This window comes from Panulirus ornatus, chromosome 32 (genome assembly GCF_036320965.1).
Source record: "Panulirus ornatus isolate Po-2019 chromosome 32, ASM3632096v1, whole genome shotgun sequence".
In the NCBI taxonomy this organism is placed as follows: Eukaryota; Metazoa; Arthropoda; class Malacostraca; order Decapoda; family Palinuridae; genus Panulirus; species Panulirus ornatus.
The window spans coordinates 16,162,975-16,183,814 of NC_092255.1; the positions used below are offsets into that span (position 1 = coordinate 16,162,975).

At 46.9% G+C, this 20,840-nt stretch overlaps 1 protein-coding gene across 3 annotated transcripts in view; it reads left to right on the forward strand.

Annotated features, from left to right (window-relative positions):
* Positions 1-20,840, forward strand: part of LOC139759067 (uncharacterized) — a 184,043-nt gene that overhangs the window by 20,279 nt on the left and 142,924 nt on the right. The gene's annotated exons all lie outside the window — the stretch shown is intronic.

The following is a 20,840-nucleotide window of genomic DNA, read 5'->3' on the forward strand; positions in this document are numbered from 1 at the left end:
ATAGTGATGGTGATGGGATGGTAGGGAAGGGTCATAGTGATGGTGATGGGATGGTAGGGAAGGGTCATAGTGATGGTGATGGGATGGTAGGGAAGGGTCATAGTGATGGTGATGGGATGGTAGGGAAGGGTCATAGTGATGGTGATGGGATGGTAGGGAGGGGTCATAGTGATGGTGATGGGATGGTAGGGAAGGGTCATAGTGATGGTGATGGGATGGTAGGGAAGGGTCATAGTGATGGTGATGGGATGGTAGGGAAGGGTCATAGTGATGGTGATGGGATGGTAGGGAAGGGTCATAGTGATGGTGATGGGATGGTAGGGAAGGGTCATAGTGATGGTGATGGGATGGTAGGGAAGGGTCATAGTGATGGTGATGGGATGGTAGGGAAGGGTCATAGTGATGGTGATGGGATGGTAGGGAAGGGTCATAGTGATGGTGATGGGATGGTAGGGAGGGGTCATAGTGATGGTGATGGGATGGTAGGGAAGGGTCATAGTGATGGTGATGGGATGGTAGGGAAGGGTCATAGTGATGGTGATGGGATGGTAGGGAAGGGTCATAGTGATGGTGATGGGATGGTGCGGGGAGGCTCGTCTTGGTGAGACGGTGAAGGGGTCGTGGTGGTGGGATCGTTAGGGTAGTCGGGGGGGGGGGGGTGGATGGTGAGGGCGGCGGGCAGGACTACTGCAGGAGGGGGGTGAGGGCGGCGGGCAGGACTGCTGCAGGAGGGGGTGAGGGCGGCGGGCAGGACTGCTGCAGGAGGGGGTGAGGGCGGCGGGCAGGACTGCTGCAGGAGGGGGTGAGGGCGGCGGGCAGGACTGCTGCAGGAGGGGGTGAGGGCGGCGGGGAGGACTGCTGCAGGAGGGAGGTGAGGGCGGCGGGCAGGACTGCTGCAGGAGGGGGTGAGCGCGGCGGGCAGGACTGCTGCAGGAGGGGGTGAGAGGTGAGGGCGGCGGGCAGGACTGCTGCAGGAGGGGGTGAGGGCGGCGGGCAGGACTGCTGCAGGAGGGAGGTGAGGGCGGCGGGCAGGACTGCTGCAGGAGGGAGGTGAGGGCGGCGGGCAGGACTGCTGCAGGAGGGGGTGAGGGCGGCGGGCAGGACTGCTGCAGGAGGGGGTGAGGGCGGCGGGCAGGACTGCTGCAGGAGGGGGTGAGGGCGGCGGGCAGGAGGATTGTATAGATCCTGCTGCCTTCAGGAGAACCAACGATTTGCTCCTCATGTTAACCATATTCCTCCCCTAACCTGTCATACTCCCCACAGACACACACACACACACACACACACATACACACACACACACACACACATACACACACACACACACACACACACACACACACACACCAGTCTTCCGAGGTTGTATACACAAAACACCAGCCAACCCGCTACACTCTAACACCAGAAGAACTCCACACGCTACACCTTCTACACATCAGCTCCAGCTCCCATTTCACACTCTTTTTCTCCCTCTCTCTCCCCCCACCGTCCAACCACCACTCCTTTTCCTCCATATAACCACCAGAAGAAGATGAAAGAAAGAGGGGGTAGATAGTAGAGAGAGAGAGAGAGAGAGAGAGAGAGAGAGAGAGAGAGAGAGAGAGAGAGAGAGAGAGTGGATCGTGATGGTTTTTGGTGGCGGTCGGGGGGATTTCGGCGGGAAGGTGGTGGGCGTGGCAGAACTGCGGCGGGAGAGTGAGGCGGGGGTGGTGGCAGGACTGCGGCAAACAGGCAGGAGGACTGCGGCAGGAGGGCGTTGAGGGCGGCAGGCAGGCAGGCAGGAGGGTGGCGGCAGGAGGGCGGCGGGCAGGCAGGCAGTCAGGCAGGAGGACTGCGGCAGGAGGGCGGAGGCAGGCAGGCAGGCAGGAGGACTGCGGCAGGAGGGCAGGCAGGAGGACTGCGGCAGGAGGACTGCGGCAGGCAGGCAGGACTGCGGCAGGAGGGCGGCAGGCAGGCAGGCAGGCAGGCAGGAGGACTTCGGCAGGAGGGCAGGCAGGAGGACTGCGGCAGGAGGGCGGCGGGCAGGAGGGCAGGCAGGAGGACTGCGGCAGGAGGGCGGCGGGCAGGCAGGCAGGCAGGCAGGAGGACTGCGGCAGGAGGGCGGCGGGCAGGCAGGAGGACTGCGGCAGGAGACAGTCAATATGAGGCATGACTCAACTGCCGTTGTCAGCCTCGTTTTCTGTTCATCATTTCCGTGTTCTCTTATATCCGCTGTGCCTGGGTGTGCAGGGGAGGGGCAGAGACAAGACATAGAAGAAACACGTCGTCGCCAGGTGGAAAGATACATAGAAAAGCTTTATGGCCGTGTGTGTGTGTGTGTGTGTGTGTGTGTGTGTGTGTGTAGCCAGACGTTTGTGTGGTCATGTTGTGTGTGTGTGTGTGTGTGTGTGTGTGTGTGTGTGTGTAGCCAGACGTTTGTGTGGTCATGTTATGTGGTCAGTGTGTGTGTGTGTGTTGGTGAGGTGAGGAATATTTGAGATCGGATGGCGATTTTTTTTTTCCAGTGTCATATGCCACAGTCATGCGTGACAGTCAGTCATGTACCACAGTCATGTGTGACGAGTCATGAGTCATGTGTGACGAGTCATGCACTACAGTCATGTGTGACAGTTATGTGCTACAGTCATGTGTGACGAGTCATTTACCACAGTCATGTATGAGTTATGTGTTACAGTCATGTACCCCGGTCATGTGTGACACTTATGTGCTACAGTCATGTGTGACAGTCATGTACCAACCCCACACCCCAGCCTTACCTCCCATACCACACCACAACCTCTCGACCCCCACACTACAACCTCTTGACCCCCACACTACAACTACCCTAACCCCACTACACTACAATCTCTCGACCCCCACTACATTACAACCTCTCGAACCCACTACACTACAACCTCCTGACCCCCCACACTACAACCTCCTGACCCCCCACACTACAACCTCTTGACCCCCCACACTACAATCTCTTGACCCCCACTACACTACAGCCTCTCGACCCCCACACTACAACTACCCTAACCCCAGCACACTACAACCTCTCGACCCCCCACACTACAACCTCTCGACCCCCACTACACTACAGCCTCTCGACCCACACTACACTACAACCTCTCGACCCCCACTACACTACAACCTCTCGACCCCACTACACTACAACCTCTCGACCCCCCACACTACAACTACCCCAACCACACTACACTATAACCTCTCAACCTCCCACACTACAACCTCTTGGCCCCTCTACACTACAACCTCCTGACCCCCCACACTACAACACCGGACACCCTACACTACAACCTCTCCATCCCACTGGACTACAACCTCTCCATCCCACTGGACTACAACCTCTCCAGCCTCACACAACAACCTCTCGACCTCCCCCCCACACACACTACAACCACCCAACCCCCGTACCCTACAACCTCTCCACCCTCACCCTTCAGACACGTCCCTTTCCCCACACAAAAACCTTCCCACACTGGGTATATTCCACCGTTGCCGTCCCTCCCTCCCTTCCATCCACACCTCCCTCCCTGCCATGCTGAATAGATTAAACTCAATTAGAAGCAGCTTGCCAGCCAAGGCCAGACCCTTCGCTTTTTCATTCTGACGAAGACCACTTGCGAGGACGAGTGTATCATTGCTCGCTCTCGCCCTTCGAGGACGGATGTGTCAAAACGTTCATGAGGTCGAGGACGAGGGCATCACCGCACTCGCCCTTCGAGGACGCATGTATCAAATCGTTCATGAGGTCGAGGACGAGGGCGAGAGCGTTGATCGAGGACCCATGCATCAATACACTCATGAGGTCAACGACGCACCTATCAATACACTCATGCGGTCGAGGACGCATGCATCAATACACTCATGAGGTCGACGACGCATGTATCAGTACACTCATGAGGTCGAGGACGCATGCATCAATACACTCATGAGATCGAGGACGCATGTATCAAAACATTCATGAGGTCGAGGACGCATATATCAAAATATTCATGAGGTCGAAGACGCATGTATCAATACATTCATGCGGTCGAGGACGCATGCATCAATGCACTCATGAGATCGAGGACCGCATGCATCAATACACTCATGGAGTCGAGGACGCATGCATCAATACGCTCATGAGGTCGAGGACGAGGTTGAGAGTATCAACGCACTCGCCCTTCGAGGACTCATGTCTCAACCCATTCATGAGGACGAGGACCTCAACACGCTGGCTGTTCGTCGCTCTCATGGGGGCCAGTTAATTTCTCCCTCCAGCCTCCTCCACTTCCCTCGCCCTGAATTGATTGTTATTCCAACTCGTCCGGGCGTCTTCATTGAGATTTTAGCAGCTTTTGTGAGGCTGGAATGGACTGGGGGAGGGTGAGGGGGGTGTTGATATATGCCGAGAGAGAGAGAGAGAGAGAGAGAGAGAGAGAGAGAGAGAGAGAGAGAGAGAGAGAGAGAGAGAGAGGGTCTAAAGATTGCGAGGATGTGAGGGAGGGAAGTGTCGCGAGTATAGAGTGAGTGAGGATGTCAGGATGGCCTGTTGTTCACAGGGTGTCAACTGGAGGGGGGACAAGGTTTAGAGAATTTGAGTGTCGCTAGTTGAGAAATTACTGGTCTTGTTGAAATGTTATTACTTCATTGTTGTTCTGTATACCTTGACCATCTCAATTGCCCCTTTCGTGGTAACGGCAAGACTCTCCAGCCGTCGAAGCGGGCGCCTTCTGCTTTATGATCCTATTGTGATGGGGGGTTAAGACATGTGACTGCAGATGACCTTCGTCATGGACCATCGAGTCGTCTTCTGTCCTTCCCAGAGTACTCGAGTCTTCTGTGATCTTCTGTGATCTTCTCTCCACCGCCAGACGTGACGGTGGCTAGCACTGGCTCTGCCGCAGATTCCGTTCTCTGTGGGCGTCTGCAACGGTGAATAGACGTATGTATGTATATGCTTACAGATCTCGCCGTCTTAAATGGGGGTCACTTTACAGTTGGCAAACTGGATCAGGTGCAATCTTCTTGTCTCTCTTTCTGACGTTTGTCTCAATATATATATATATATATATATATATATATATATATATATATATATATATATATATATATATATATATATATATATATATCTTTTTTTCTTTTAAACTATTCGCCATTTCCCGCGTTAGCGAGGTAGCATTAAGAACAGAGGACTGGGCCTTTGAGGGAATACCCTCACCTGGCCCAATTCTCTGTTCCTTCTTTTGGAAAATTAAAAAAAAAACGAGAGGGGAGGATTTCCAGCCCCCCGCTCCCTCCCCTTTTAGTCGCCTTCTACGACACGCAGGGAATACGTGGGAAGTATTCTTAATCCCCTATCCCCAGGGATATATATATATATATATATATATATATATATATATATATATATATATATATATATATATATATATGCGCCCATGCATATATTCCAAAGGGGTTCTTTTACCACGTACATATTGAATAGTTTCCTCAGGACAAGGAGCTATAGAGGGAGAGACGTGAGGGAAGCATTTCCATCGCGACAGAGTTGCGGACTAAGGCTATTCCAAAACCGGAATGGTATTAATGTACGTGTAAGAGTTGGGGGGCCCTCACCAGTGTGAGGATCCATATCCATGTGTACACTCTGACGTATCCAAACGAGTTTTGAGAGAGTATGGCGGTAGGTGCCTGGAGTAATTTGGAAACAGAATGAATTACAAGCGATTCGAATAAAGTCCGGCATAGTTCTCCTCGTGAATACCAAGGGATTTTGTCGTAATCTGTTTAGTCTGATGTAATTGTTTTCGGATTTACCGTTTCACTGTTTGTTCTCGTTCGTCTTGGAGAACTGGTCGTTTGCCACTTGCCAGTGTGGAATGAGTAAACATTTACCTCACAACGGTGTTGGCAGCTCAAACTTCTTGCCAAAAGACAGACATGACATGGGAAACAACAAATTTCCTCTCTCCATATATATATATATATATATATATATATATATATATATATATATATATATATATATATATATATATATATATATATATATCATACAAACCTCCAACAGCTAGGATCGAACCCGGGACCCCTGCATAGCAGTGATGGTCTCAGATGAGACAACACCAGCGCCTCCATCTGGCCAACATCCATCTGGCCTACCTGAGACTGGAAAGGTTTGATCGTGTTTGGCAGTACCTAGACTTACCATCTGGTAGACCACAGCGACAGGTCCCCCGAGCGCCACAGGCTGATCTTATCTCACCAGTCATCGACGTAGATGTTGCAAGTGACCAAGGCGCCGGAGATCAAGCTGTTGGACTCGCTGAGTCGGTCATGATCTATGGATATTTACGGTCTTCCAACGACTGTGTCTCCTTGATACCTACCTACCTACTCCCACCCACTCCCTCCCAATCGCCTTCACTGAACGCATGCGCCGATACTGGGGAAGTTAAGAGTTATTGTTGATAGAATCAACACTATGGTAAGTGGTTAGGTTAGTTATAAACAACTCGCCATCACGAAACGCTAACGTTTGGTTGGGCTAAAAGATCGACTCAGAGGGAACAGTCATTTGGCCAATGACTTGTGTACCCACTCTTTGACTTGTGTTGTCAGCCGTCCATACAGAGGTGGATAGACTCATGATGTTGAAGTCTCTTAGCCAGAGTTTAGGAACTGGACTCCCCCAGCGTAATAAGCCTTATGGCGGGTAGGGGATCCCCAGGTGATGAGATGGGATTCTAAGGGGGGTTGTGAAGTGTGTCTCGTCCACCCAGACACCCCATCGCAAGGCACCGACGCTTCCGTCACCACCCCACCCACCTCTCACAACCTGACGTTAAGATCAGCCAGACTGGTGGTCGTATCCTTGTGTAAGAACGTCAGGCTGAATGATTTCCATACGATGTATATATGTATGTTTTATATTATCCTTTTTCCAAAGACGGAAGGATTATGCATTTTGCCTCCTCCTCTTCCTTCTCTCTCTCTCTCTCTCTCTCTCTCCCTTTCTCTTCCCCCTCCCCTCTGGTGGATATTTTTATGAGCTGCGAAAGACGTGATATGAAGCATTTATTCTGCCTCGTTTTAGCCGTCTCAAGGTTGCTCGTTGAGGGGAGGTCGATGATGAACCGTACATTTGTGTGCCGTAATGTAACCTTTTTGGTCTGACCAGAGCCATATGCACCATCATTGTAGGTTTTCTGTCGATTTGCCAGCAAGCTTTGGAAGGTTACGTCAAGATAGAAATTTTAGTACATTTACTAACTTGCTCATCGAACCCAGTTTCCAGTCGACTTACAAACCGTACAAAATGAAGAGTTTCGGCCAAATTGGAGGTGGAAGGATGGAGTGAAAAAGATTTTGAGAGATCGGGGCCTGAACATACAGGAGGGTGAAAGGCTTGCAAGGAATAGAGTGAACTGAAACGATGTGGTATACCGGGGTCGACGTGCTGTCAGTGGATTGAACCAGGGCATGTGAAGCTTCTGGGGTAAACCATGGAAAGTTCTGTGGAGTCTGGATGTCGAAAGGGAGCTGTGGTTTTGGTGCATTACACATGACAGCTAGAGACTGAGTGTGAACGAATGTGGCCTTTGTTGTCTTTTCCTAGCGCTACCTCGTGCGCACGCGGGGGGAGGGGGGTGCCATTTCATGTGTGGCGAGGTGGCGGCGAAATGGATGAAGGCAGCATGTATGAATATGTACATGTGTATATATGTATATGTCTTTGTATGTATATGTATGTATACGTTGAAATGTATAGGTATGTATATGTGCGTGTGTGGGCGTTTATGTATATACATGTGTATGTGGGTGGGTTTGGCCATTCTTTCGTCTGTTTCCTTGTGCTACCTCGCTAACGCGGGAAACACCTACAAAGTATAATAAATGTAGATGAATGAATATATATATATATATATATATATATATATATATATATATATATATATATATATATATATATATATATATATATATATCAGAAAGATTACAGGTCCCAAAACTGATTGATCCATGTGGCACTTCACCTTTAAAACCGCACTGTTGATGGGCTTAGGTGGAACTTCAGTCTACACTGCTGAAACTCGTGCGTTAAAAAGACAGGTGCTTTATGGCACAGTGGTATTCATACAGGTGGTATCTGACATGCTTCAGGCTGGAGACTGATGTCAGAATACCATTAATCTTTGGAACCTACTTTCCCAAGGCATACACAAGTTCGATGACACGTTAGGGGTCAAAAGTGTGAACCAGTAGAGGCTCTGCCAGTACGTGAGAAAGACCGACAACAGATGCACCGGGGCCACGTTTAGGTAGTTTGTCACGACCTTAGAACGAAAACCAGTGAAAGAATATATTTGCTTGAAAGTAGACGGAAGTATAAGCAGATTCACCCGTCTAAAAAGGTAAAGATGAAATCGCAACGCAGGCAAAAAGGTTCACTGGACCGAACTCAATCCTGTTGCTCAGGGAGCTCTTCGAGTGGAGAAACCATCTTGGGTTTTAGGAATCACTTCAGCAACAACATCCCTCCACCTCCCACACCCGTGTCGAGACGAACACTCCCGCACTGCCTTACACACTTGACGGGAGAGAGGAACACGTCTTCAGTGGACTCCTTCAGAAGGAACACATCTTCAGTGGGCTCCTTCAGAAGGAACACATCTTCAATGGACTCCTTCAGAAGGAACACATCTTCTATGGACTCCTTCAGAAGGAACACATCTTCAATAGACTCCTTCAGAAGGAACACATCTTCTATGGACTCCTTCAGAAGGAACACATCTTCTATGGACTCCTTCGGAAGGAACACATCTTCTATGGACTCCTTCAGAAGGAACACATCTTCAATGGACTCGTTCAGAAGGAACACATCTTCAATAGACTCCTTCAGAAGGAACACATCTTCAATGGGCTCCTTCAGAAGGAACACATCTTCAATGGGCTCCTTCAGAAGGAACACATCTTCTATGGACTCCTTCAGGAGGAACACATCTTGTCGTAAGGAATATGACGTTTCCTGTTGGGGGGTTGTTCTCCTGGAGACCAATAAGAAGAGCCATTGAATGCTGGAGATCAATAAGATGAGCCATTGAATGCTGGAGATCAATAAGATGAGCCATTGAATGCTGGAGATCAGTAAGATGAGCCATTGAATGCTGGAGATCAATAAGATGAGCCATTGAATGCTGGAGATCAATAAGATGAGCCATTGAATGCTGGAGATCAATAAGATGAGCCATTGAATGCTGGAGATCAATAAGATGAGCCATTGAATGCTGGAGATCAATAAGATGAGCCATTGAATGCTGGAGATCAATAAGATGAGCCATTGAATGCTGGAGATCAATAAGATGAGCCATTGAATGCTGGAGATCAATAAGATGAGCCATTGAATGCTGGAGATCAATAAGATGAGCCATTGAATGCTGGAGATCAATAAGATGAGCCAATGAATGCTGGAGATCAATAAGATGAGCCATTGAATGCTGGAGATCAATAAGATGAGCCATTGAATGCTGGAGATCAATAAGATGAGCCATTGAATGCTGGAGATCAATAAGATGAGCCACTGAATGAGACAGAAAAGCCCATGATGACTGCTCTCTCCAGTGTTGTGTAGGATTCCAGGTGTGCCACCGTAACACCAGCATTCACGACAAAGTATGTCACCTGGACGGAAACTACCGTTCACTCAGCCTACCGTCAGTCGTTGGCAAGCCATTATTCCAGGCAAGACTCTAATTCGTTGAGAGGATCACCATTTTGTCAACGATTCAAAGCAATATTCTTTCTCCAACGCAACCAATCACGTCTCAAAACATTTACTTGATTTCTTTCATGATACGATCAACATGGATGGTAAGAGCAAAGCGACTGGTGTTGATCACTTATTTCGGTCTTCAGAAAACACTCGATTAAGTCCCACATTAAAGATAACTCGCATAAGATTAAGTCGCATGATTTTATTTTGGTAAACATGGGATAATGAGTAGCGATAAAACCTCAGATTGGGTGTATGGGGGAAAGGTGGAGTGCCACAAGGGATCAGTCAGTTTTGGGACCTATGATCTTTCTAATATATATATATATATATATATATATATATATATATATATATATATATATATATATATATATGAACAAAGTGCATATGAACGCGCACCTTCATAGAACATACAAACCTCCAACAGCCAGGATCGAACCCGGGACCCCTGTGCAACAGGCGGGAGCGCTACTGCTAGGCTATGATATCTTGCTGAACTTTCTGTTTTGATATCTTACTGAACTGCATGTTTATGATGTCTTATTGAACTGTATGTTTGTGATATCTTGCTAAACTGTATGTTTATGATATCATACTTCACTGTATGTTAATGATATCTTACTAAACTGTATGTTTATATCATACTTCACTGTATGTTAATGATATCTTACTAAACTGTATGTTTAGAATATCATACTTCACTGTATGTTCATGACATCATCATCTGTTATCACAAGAGGCTTCGAAAGCATCCCTCCTAGTGGTCTGCTGCTGCTCCTCGCATTCCCGTTGTCCCTTGTCTTCCTCCTCCCGCACTTGTCATTGTACTCGGTGGCCTCAGGGAGGGAGGGAGCGTTCGTGCCGACGCACTGATGTTGGAGTCATCATGAAGGTGTTTTGTCCTCGACGGCTGAAAACTCATGAATATCTAGGGATTAAGTAATCGTACTCCAACTATTAAGTCACCGGACACATTTTATCGTGCGCTAGGAGTGATTATCGCGCGCGTGCTTCTCGTGGTTAACCGCCATATTCGAGAGATTAAGCTATCGTACCGCTCAAGGTTAAGTTCACGTGCTTGAGATAGAACACGTTTCTCGGAAAACCGGTGATTGGAAGGGTGTGTGTCTGGTCGAAAGAGTTATCCGGAAAACCTGAAGAAGGTGGTCAAGGTTATTCGATTGGTGGCTTTAATCTGTCGAGGTGTCAAAAGCCCAAAAAAAAATAAGATGATAACCACTTAACCATCCATGATGGTAAATGGTGTCTTAATTGATATAGTTACCGCTCTACCTTACTTCAGCCATAGCTGTATTACAGGCGTTCTTATAAGCGATTACACATTGGAAAGCTAACGTTAATGACCTTCTGGAGTGATAAGTGGGCTAATTGACCTGGAATTCAGTTTTTGAGGTAGCTGAGCCGAACGCGAATCAAGTGAGCGCAGACGAAACATCTGGACTGATGGACCTCAACTTTGACATAGTGTATTGTTTGACCTCGCGAATAATTACTCACCAGTCTTTGACGCAAGCCTTGACCTGTGACCTATAACCTATTGTTAACATAGATCTTGCCATAAGACTTTTTAAAGCGACCTTAATGTCCTTAACCTTAAAACAAGTGTTATCCAGTCGTGCTGATCTTTTTAACTTGGTTCATGATGTTCCTTGTGAGCCTTTTGACCTTTGACCACGACGGTACGACCCTCGAGCGCGACGGTACGATCCTTGAGCACGACGGTACGATCTTTGAGCACGACGGTACGATCCTTCAGCACGACGGTGCGATCCTTGAGCACAACGGTACGATCCTTGAGCACAACGGTACGATCCTTGAGCACGACGGTACGATCCTTGAGCACGACGGTACGATCCTTGAGCACGACGGTACGATCCTTGAGCACGAAGGTACGATCCTTGAGCACGAAGGAACGATCCTTGAGCACGAAGGTACGATCCTTGAGCACGACGGTACGATCCTTGAGCACGAAGGAACGATCCTTGAGCGCGACGGTACGATCCTTGAGCACGAAGGTACGACCCTTGAGCACGACGGTACGGTGTACAAGGCGATGGTATGACCCTTGAGCATGACTGTGCGAGCCTTGAGTGCCGTGGCCTGGCCTTTGCCCTGACCCTCTGGGATCGGGTCAGAGGTCAGGCCTGTATATGTAAAGGATCGAACCATCTGGGTCAAGCAGTTGAAACCGACTGTTGGACACCAGTAAACACCCTCTGGGACCTTGGTGCACAATCTTATCCATTGACCTTTGTCTTTTTAGGCTCTGTGACCTTTACCGTCCTCAACCACCGCCGTTTGTTTGACTTTACTGATTACCTTAGATTTTCGGGCCACTATACTGATTACCTTAGATTTTCGGGTCACTTTTCTGATTACCTTAGATTTTCGGGTCACTTTACTGATTACCTGAGGTTCAGGTCACTTTACTGATTACCTTAGAGTCAGGTCACTTTACTGATCACCGTAGATTCAGGTCACTTTACTGATTACCGTAGATTCAGGTCACTTTACTGATTACCTTAGGTTCAGGTCACTTTACTGATTACCTTAAGTTCAGGTCACTTTACTGATTACCTGAGGTTCAGGTCACTTTACTGATTACCTTAGAGTCAGGTCACTTTACTGATAACCTTAGATTCAGGTCGTATGGTCGAACGGTCGTGCAATACACTTATGCGTACAGCCATGAAATATGAGCCCTGAATCCATGCCCTTGGCCTTAATCTAAGGCCTTGGCTTGAATCCCAAGTCTTATCTGATTCAATGGGTGTGAAACCTGCATACCCCCATTCCCACCAGCCCAATGCGTCACTGGTCATGCTGATAAGCGAGATAAGGCGATAACACCAAGTTCCCACCTTCTTCCCCACTCCCACTCCTTTCGTACCAACCTACTCTCCTCGGGGTTCTTTCGTGTCAGTCACGAGTTTCGTGTTCGTGTTGTGGACGTGAGGCGCGTTCCAGTCATATCCCGCCGAGTTGAGTGTAAAGGTTCGTTTTCTTACCGATTTTCTTTGGACTTGTTTTCGTTGTACGTTCTTTCGAACACTTAAAACTCTTGTTCCGAGGAAATGTAACGCCTCAGGATGATAATATAGTGTGAGGTGAGTTCATCGTGTGAGGAATGGCGGTGTACGAGAAGCGGAGCGTGAGTGAGAGTGCTGACCTGGGTGCGTTGCGATGTTTGGACAAATGGAGAGGATGAGCGAAGAAAGACCAACTGAGAAGATCTACGCGTCAGAAGTGAAGAGAATATGGAAGAGAGGGAGACTGAAAGGATGTGGAAAGTGGGGCGAAGGAAGCTTTAGGATCTCGTATCCTGAACGCCCTGGAGAGAGGGAGAAATGTGCGCTGGATAGAAAGAACTGGAGCGCTATGATATATGGGAGGCGACTTAGTGTTAGTAGACAGAACCAGAGCATATGAATGGATCAGAGATGACTATGGAGTAGTTTATGGGGCTGGGCTATAGATGGCAAGCTCTGTCTTTGTTATATTATGTTGTACATGACGGGCTAGAAAGTATGTAGATGTGTGCAGACGAGGCCATTGTTTCTTAGTCCCTGACGCTATCTTGGTATGACGGGAAAGGTATCCAGAAACAAAATATCTGGCGACATTTCTTTCTTGTTTTGCTTCTCACATTACTTAACACTGATGAATACTTAGAGAGGCGCAAACATGCTTACATATAGATAGATAAAGACATGGATGATGTATCGATAGATAAAGATATGGATGATGTATCAGTAGATGAAGACCCTTTCACAGATGGGTTCTAAGACCCTTTCACAAATGGGTTCTGGCGGCTATAAACTCAAGGGGTCCCAACCCCATCCTGTAGCTCCTGCAGCACCGAGGTTGCGCTACACTTATAAGTAGCAGAGGTAGGACGGACGCCTTTGGAACGAGAAGTTCTTTGACGAGACCTTACGCTTTTGTTAACGATGGTACAACCTGGTGACTTCTCACTGTAACCTGAAGCAGGCGGAGTCTGGCAACACCCATTATCTATCTATCTATCTATTTATCTATCTGTCTGTCTGTCTATATATATATATATATATATATATATATATATATATATATATATATATATATATATATATATATATATATATATATATTTTTTTTTTTTTTTTTTTTTTTTTTTTCATACTATTCGCCATTTCCCGCGATAGCGAGGTAGCGTTAAGAACAGAGGACTGGGCCTTTGAGGGATTATCCTCACCTGGCCCCCTTCTCTGTTCCGTCTTTTGAAAAATTAAAAAAAAACGAGAGGGGAGGATTTCCAGCCCCCTGCTCCCTTCCCTTTTAGTCGCCTTTTACAACACGCAGGGAATACGTGGGAAGTATTCTTTCTCCCCTATCCCCAGGGATATATATATATATATATATATATATATATATATATATATATATACATACTGAACTTGTAGACCACGAAGGAAAATCATAGCAGGAAAATTTGCATAAGCGCTTTCGTGTATTTCAACACATCTTCAGAAGCAAATAGTGACAAATCACAGATGGAGGAAGAACATACAGAAACACCCGGTCCCGCACACAGCCCCGCACCCCAGCCTTGCATCCCGGTCCTGCAACACAGCCTCGAACCCCGATCCTGCAACACAGCCTCTCATCCCGGTCCTGCAACACACCCTCTCGTCCCCAGTGGGTCCTGCAACACACCCTTTCATCCCGGTCCTGCAACACAGCTCCTCACTCCACCCCATACACTGGCCATACTCCAGGAGGGTGAGTGTGAAGGAGGCCCTAGAGAAGGCCAGTCAGTGGCTCAAGCACCAGACTGTGTGGTGTCTCATGATAACAGGAGCAGCAGGGCTGGAGGGGAGTCAGCCGGCGTCAGCATCGATGATGGACGTGACGTTGATAATGGGCAGTTGTCAGGATTAGGTGAGAGGGGTCGTAGCAGGTGTTTCTTCGTCAGCAGCAACAGTAGGTGTTGGTACACTATCGGTGATAGCTTCTCCTTCGTCAGTAGGAACAGAATGTGATGGTGTGCTTCTGTAGGTAGCACCTCCTTCGTCAGTAGTAACAGAATGTGATGGTGTGCTTCTGTAGGTAGCACCTCCTTCGTCAGCAGTAACAGCAGGTGACGGTATACTGCCGACGATAGCTCCTCCCTCGTCAGCAGCAACTGTAGGTGATATTGTACTATTGGCGGTAGCTTCTCCTTCGTCAGCAGCAACTGTAGGTGATATTGTACTATTGGCGATAGCTTCTCCTTCGTCAGCAGCACCTGTAGGTGATATTGTACTACTGGCGGTAGCTCCTCCTTCGTCAGCAGCAACAGGAGGTGATGGCATACTGCTGGTGGTAGCTCCTCCTTCATCAGCAGCAACAGTAGGTGATGGCATACTACTGGTGGTAGCTCCTCCTTCGTCAGTAGCAACAGTCCGTGATGTTACAGTAATGCTGGCAGCTCCCCCTTCTTCAGGAACGAGCAACATCAGCTGGTAGTTATGGTGATGATTGTCGACCATCTTTTCCAGTCTCACGCCATCACCACTTTACCTAACTACATCGTACCACCTACCATTTACTTCCTCGTTGACCCCATCACTTGCCCAACGTTGACTGCCAATCTTATCTGAAATCATTCATCATCTCACCACTTTTCTCAAACGTTATCGTGAATGTATATAAGACCTGATATTGACGGTGATAAGTGTAGATTATTCATATGTAAGATGAGAGTCACTATCTCTAATCTAGTTTTACAGATTCTAGAATTGATTGAGCTATGTGCCTTGCCTCATTGGCCCTAATCTAGTTTTATGATTAAAAAAGCTAGATTTATCATGTGTTCAGACCATGTGTCCGTAATCTAGTTTTGTAATTAAAACTGGAATGTTGATCTGCCTTGGTCCATTGTCGTTAATTTAGTTTTACTGGTGATAAAACTAGAATAACTATCTGCCAAAACCTATCGTTCGTAATCTAGTTTTATTGCTACTTAAACTAAGATTATCTATATACCTTCATCCATTTTCCTTCATCTAATTGATAATAAAGCTAGATTATTATCTATGTGCTTTGATCCATTGCCCTTCATCTAATGTTTATTGGTAATAAAACTAGATTATTGTGCTTAATCTAGTATTATAGATGATCCAGCTGAACTAACTGCAAGTACCCTGATTATATTTCGATAATCCAAGTTGGTTTTGTCTTAGAGTCGAGCAATTTAGATTTAGTGTATGATCAGACACCTAAACATATGGAACATGTATGGAATTGCAAAACCTACCAGTCAGGTCCACTGAACTAATGAGATCCAATCTGGTTATCGCATGTATGTTTACATCCAGTTGGGTATGTCTTCGTCAGCAGTTAAACAGATAGCTGTGTCAGGATCTCTCCCATCTGCAGTCGCAGATGTAGTCACGTCCACAGACTGAGAGGGCCAACATGGTCATCATTTGTATGCCTTCATCCAGGTGGGGGTGTGTCTTCGTCAGCAGGAACAGGAGGTTTAGTGGTGTCAGGTGCTCCGGCTTCAGAAGCAGCAGCTGCAGAGATGGTGGTTGGTTGTGGTGTTCATGAAGGCAGGTGTGTTCGCTCCTCCGTCAGGTGGAACGATTCCTCCGTCACTGAGTCACGTCCTGAGGCTTTACGGATCGAGCGTCCGGGTAAACACATCCAGGTTAAACACGCCGTGGTAAACTGCGTTTATTCCCGTGTAGACCCGTATGGTTGGATGTGTTCCTAGTGTCCTCGTGGCTTAAGCCAACACCTCGTCAGGTGTGTTTGGGTGCAGTAACCAATGTAACACAACTTCGCCCGGACTAAAGTCGTTTATTTTCTTTGATCTATCTTCTACATTGATTTATCAGTGATACAGAAATTTTAGATAAGATAGAATTTTTTATTTTTTCACCAAATTCTCAAAAAGTCAAATCCCAAATGCACGCTCGTAGGGTCTCCATGGTAGCCATACAAAGCTGTTGTCATGGTGCTGTGGCGCTGAGAAATACACACACACACACACACACACAAGCTGATTTATCTGTATAGATTTGGTAAACTCCCGAAGACACAGGCCAGATGCTTCTTCCATTATAAGTATACCATCCGGTCAACTCGTACAGCAGATGCTGAGGCATTATCATGACTGCATTTAAAGCTGGGCATCGCTGAACGCCGGGATGTAGCATAACGCAGTAGCCGTGGATGTACGTTGTAACGTCCGGGTCTGCATCTAGCACTGAATGCCAGGGTGTTGCACATCTCTGTGGGCAGTGAAGCGCTTGTCATTGGAGACTGCATGCCTGTTCTCGTAAGTCACTTTAGATCCCGTATTGTGAAGTGCAGAATGCCATCATAGTTTGAGTCGTGAGTTTCTAAATTCACTTTCAGTTTTCGTGGGTTGTTCTTGCACGTATAATCATACAGAAGCGTTTAACAGGATTTTAGGGCAAGTTTGTCTTTGGAAGGAGTGCGCCTTTTGGACTTTGCGCCTGTGATTGCTCGTCTATTTCGCCACTCGAAGCCCAAAACTTTCCTGTACCCTTGTAACGTGTAGGTGGATGAAGATGGACTGTTGGGGCGTTTTCTTAACACATGTAGTTCATTCGTCTTAATACGTGTAGTTCACAAGATTCGATAAGATGTATTAGAAGGGATAAGTGAGCCCAAGTGCTATTTCTATTTATTTATTTTTTTCATGCCTGTCACGCAATGTGGTTCGTGTTGAGCCACAGGGAATCTAGTCAACAAACAGTCCATCATACTTGAAGGTCGTGCTGGTGTGCTCAGAGGTCGTGCCGTCCTTCCCAAGGGTCGTATACCGTCGTGCTCGAGGGGCTACAGTGTAGTGATGATAACGGTACAGGTGGAGGGGATCGTGGCTGACGGCTGGAGGTACAGGGTACAAGCCCTCTCGTGTGGCTTCACAGGTGATATGATGGGTTCTTCTGGTGTAGCTACTCCAGCCCTCAAGGCTACGCTACATCCCGTACGAGGGAAGAGGTGGACTCTTGTAGAGTAAGTCCTCTCCATCAGACTGGACTCCCGTTCGTAAACAGAATATGATCAACCCCCGCCGAAGCCGAATTTTCGCTTGCGGTGTAACCACAAGCAGGAGGAGTCTTGGTGATATATATATATATATATATATATATATATATATATATATATATATATATATATATATATATATATAGATAGATAGATAGATAGACAGATAAATGAATAGATGTATGTGTTTGTGTGTGTGTGTGTGTGTAAGTTCAGGTTACAAGTAGTTCTCACGTTGGTTCGAGATCTCTCCGTCATGCAGTGCAAATTGCACAGTGACTGGACCAGTGTGTGTTGACCGTCTCAGTGTGACCATAGCTGCCACACTGTGCTGGAGGGTGTGATGAGGGACGGAGGGATGTGTTGTTGTTGTCAGTAATGGAACACCGAATTCCGTACCCGAACCACCGAACTCCGCACTCGAACCACCGAATTCCGTACCCGAACCACCGAATTCCGCACTCGAACCACCGAATTCCGTACCCGAACCACCGAATTCCGTACCCGAACCACCGAACTCCGTACCCAAACCACCGAATTCTGTAAGCGAACCACCGAACTTCCTCCCCGAGCCACCGAATTCCGTACCCGAACCACCGAACTCTGTCCCCGAACCACCCAACTCTGTCCCCGAACCACCGAACTCCCTCCCAGAACCACCTCCCTTCCTCCCTCCCTATAACACCTTATTCTCCCGAACTACCGAACTCCTTCCCAGGCCTTCAGACTCCCTCCCCGAACCACCGAACTCCCTTCCAGAACCACCAAACTTCCTCCTCGAGCCAAAGACTCATTCCCTCCTCGAACCACCAAACTCTATCCCTGGGTTACTTTTCCAATCTAAAAAGAAAAAAAAATATTTATCGTATGTGGCATTTCAGTATACTAATTAATGTCCCATACATACATCGTATAATGTAAACATCACTTACGATAATCATCTCATTTATGTAAGACACTTGGAAGTACATCAACACAGCGCGTCTCCCGATAGGTACGATAATTCGCATTTCTCTGTCTTATGAGTACGTCATGTAGGATGGTAGTCCCGCTGATGATCATGGAAAGGCGATCTTGTTAGGCACTACCGTCAGGCTCTGGGTCATTAGTATGGTAATCAAACTGATAAACTAGTTAGGAGGTTAGTAGGTCGTGATGGGGTATGATAAGTGTCTGTTACTGGTGAGCAGGGTGACCAGTGAGTGAAACACACACACACACACACACACACACACACGAGATGGGGCACCACGATGGTAAAACTCCCTCCTCATACAATACACATAAATTTACTCACAAGCAGCCCACAGTCAACCTACCTGTTCATCCTCCACATGGGAGATGATCGATAAATGGGTATTTAGGCTGAGTTTGTGTGTGTGTGTGTGTGTGTGTGTGTGTGTGCATGCATAAGAGTAAAGACATGGTGCATATTTTCCTGACCGTGACGCATTCACGGGCCGCCCGGGGTCGAGGGCATAGGTTCGAATACTGGTTACGGCAATCGGTCCACAGTCAATCCAGCTGTTCATCCACTCCTAGAGGTGGGTCGATAAAATGAGTACCTGGCTCAGGCTAGGATATATATATATATATATATATATATATATATATATATATATATATATATATATAACATACAAAGCTCCATCAGCCAGGATCGAACCTGGGACCCCTTGTGCAAGAGGCAGGCACGCTAACCGCTAGGCTAAGGGGCTGTATAATAGGAAACAACTATTCGAAATACTAAGTACTCGAATACCCTTCGTCTCACTATGGTGAGCAACGGGGTCTATCGGTTGTTTCCGAACAGAACACATAGCCAGCTGAGAGCGTTTTACCGAACCTGACTGTACAACGCGGAGTTATATGAATACGAATAAAGTGTATATGAACACTATTCGTATATATATATATATATATATATATATATATATATATATATATATATATATATATATATATATATATATCTTTCTTTCTTTTAAACTATTCGCCATTTCCCGCGTTAGCGAGGTAGCGTTAGGAACAGAGGACTGGGCCTTTTTGGGAATATCCTCACCTGGCCCCCTCTGTTCCTTCTTTTGGAAAATTAAAAAAAAAAAACGAGAGGGGAGGATTTCCAGCCCCCCGCTCCCACCCCTTTTATTCGCCTTCTACGACACGCAGGGAATACGTGGGAAGTATTCTTAATCCCCTATCCCCAGGGATATATATATATATATATATATATATATATATATATATATATTGGTTATCCCTGGGGTTAGGGGAGAAAGAATACTTCCCACGTATTCCCTGCGTGTCGTAGAAGGCGACTAAAAGGGGAGGGAGCGGGTGGCTGGAAATCCTCCCCTCTCGTTTTTTTTTTAATTTTCCAAAAGAAGGAACAGAGAAGGGGGCCAGGTGAGGATATTCCCTCTAAGGCCCAGTCCTCTGTTCTTAACGCTACCTCACTAATGCGGGAAATGGCGAATAGTATGAAAGAAAGAAAAGATATATATTGGAAAGATCACAATTTTGCGCGTGATCAAGATATTCCTATGAGTCCACGGGGAAAATGAAACACTTATCGTGTTCCATTTTCTCCGTGGACTCTTGGTAATATATATGTGTATATATATCGTTAATGAAATGGCCTTGATTAGGGCCTCAGCTGCCCATGCCGTCTCAGCAAACATAGCAAAATTATACACAGTTTATTAAGAGACGGGGCAACAGAAGTGTAAGATTCTCTCCCTGTAGCGCACAAATAAGCAGTAATCACATATTACTGTGTATTCATCAAATCTATTAACTCTACCTTGGTGTAAACCTGACGTATCTTTATCCTTTAGTCGTGAGGTTGGACCTACTAGTGTGAGGTAGGGGTTGTGAGAAGCGCAGTGTGCATAGTATAAGTGGAGTGTGAGGATAGGGAGGTTTGATCATTCTCATGGATGGATGTTGGGGGGTGGGGTTGTGGTCAGCGTTGAGGCGGGAGATGCCGGGAGTGTTGGTAGGTAGGTAG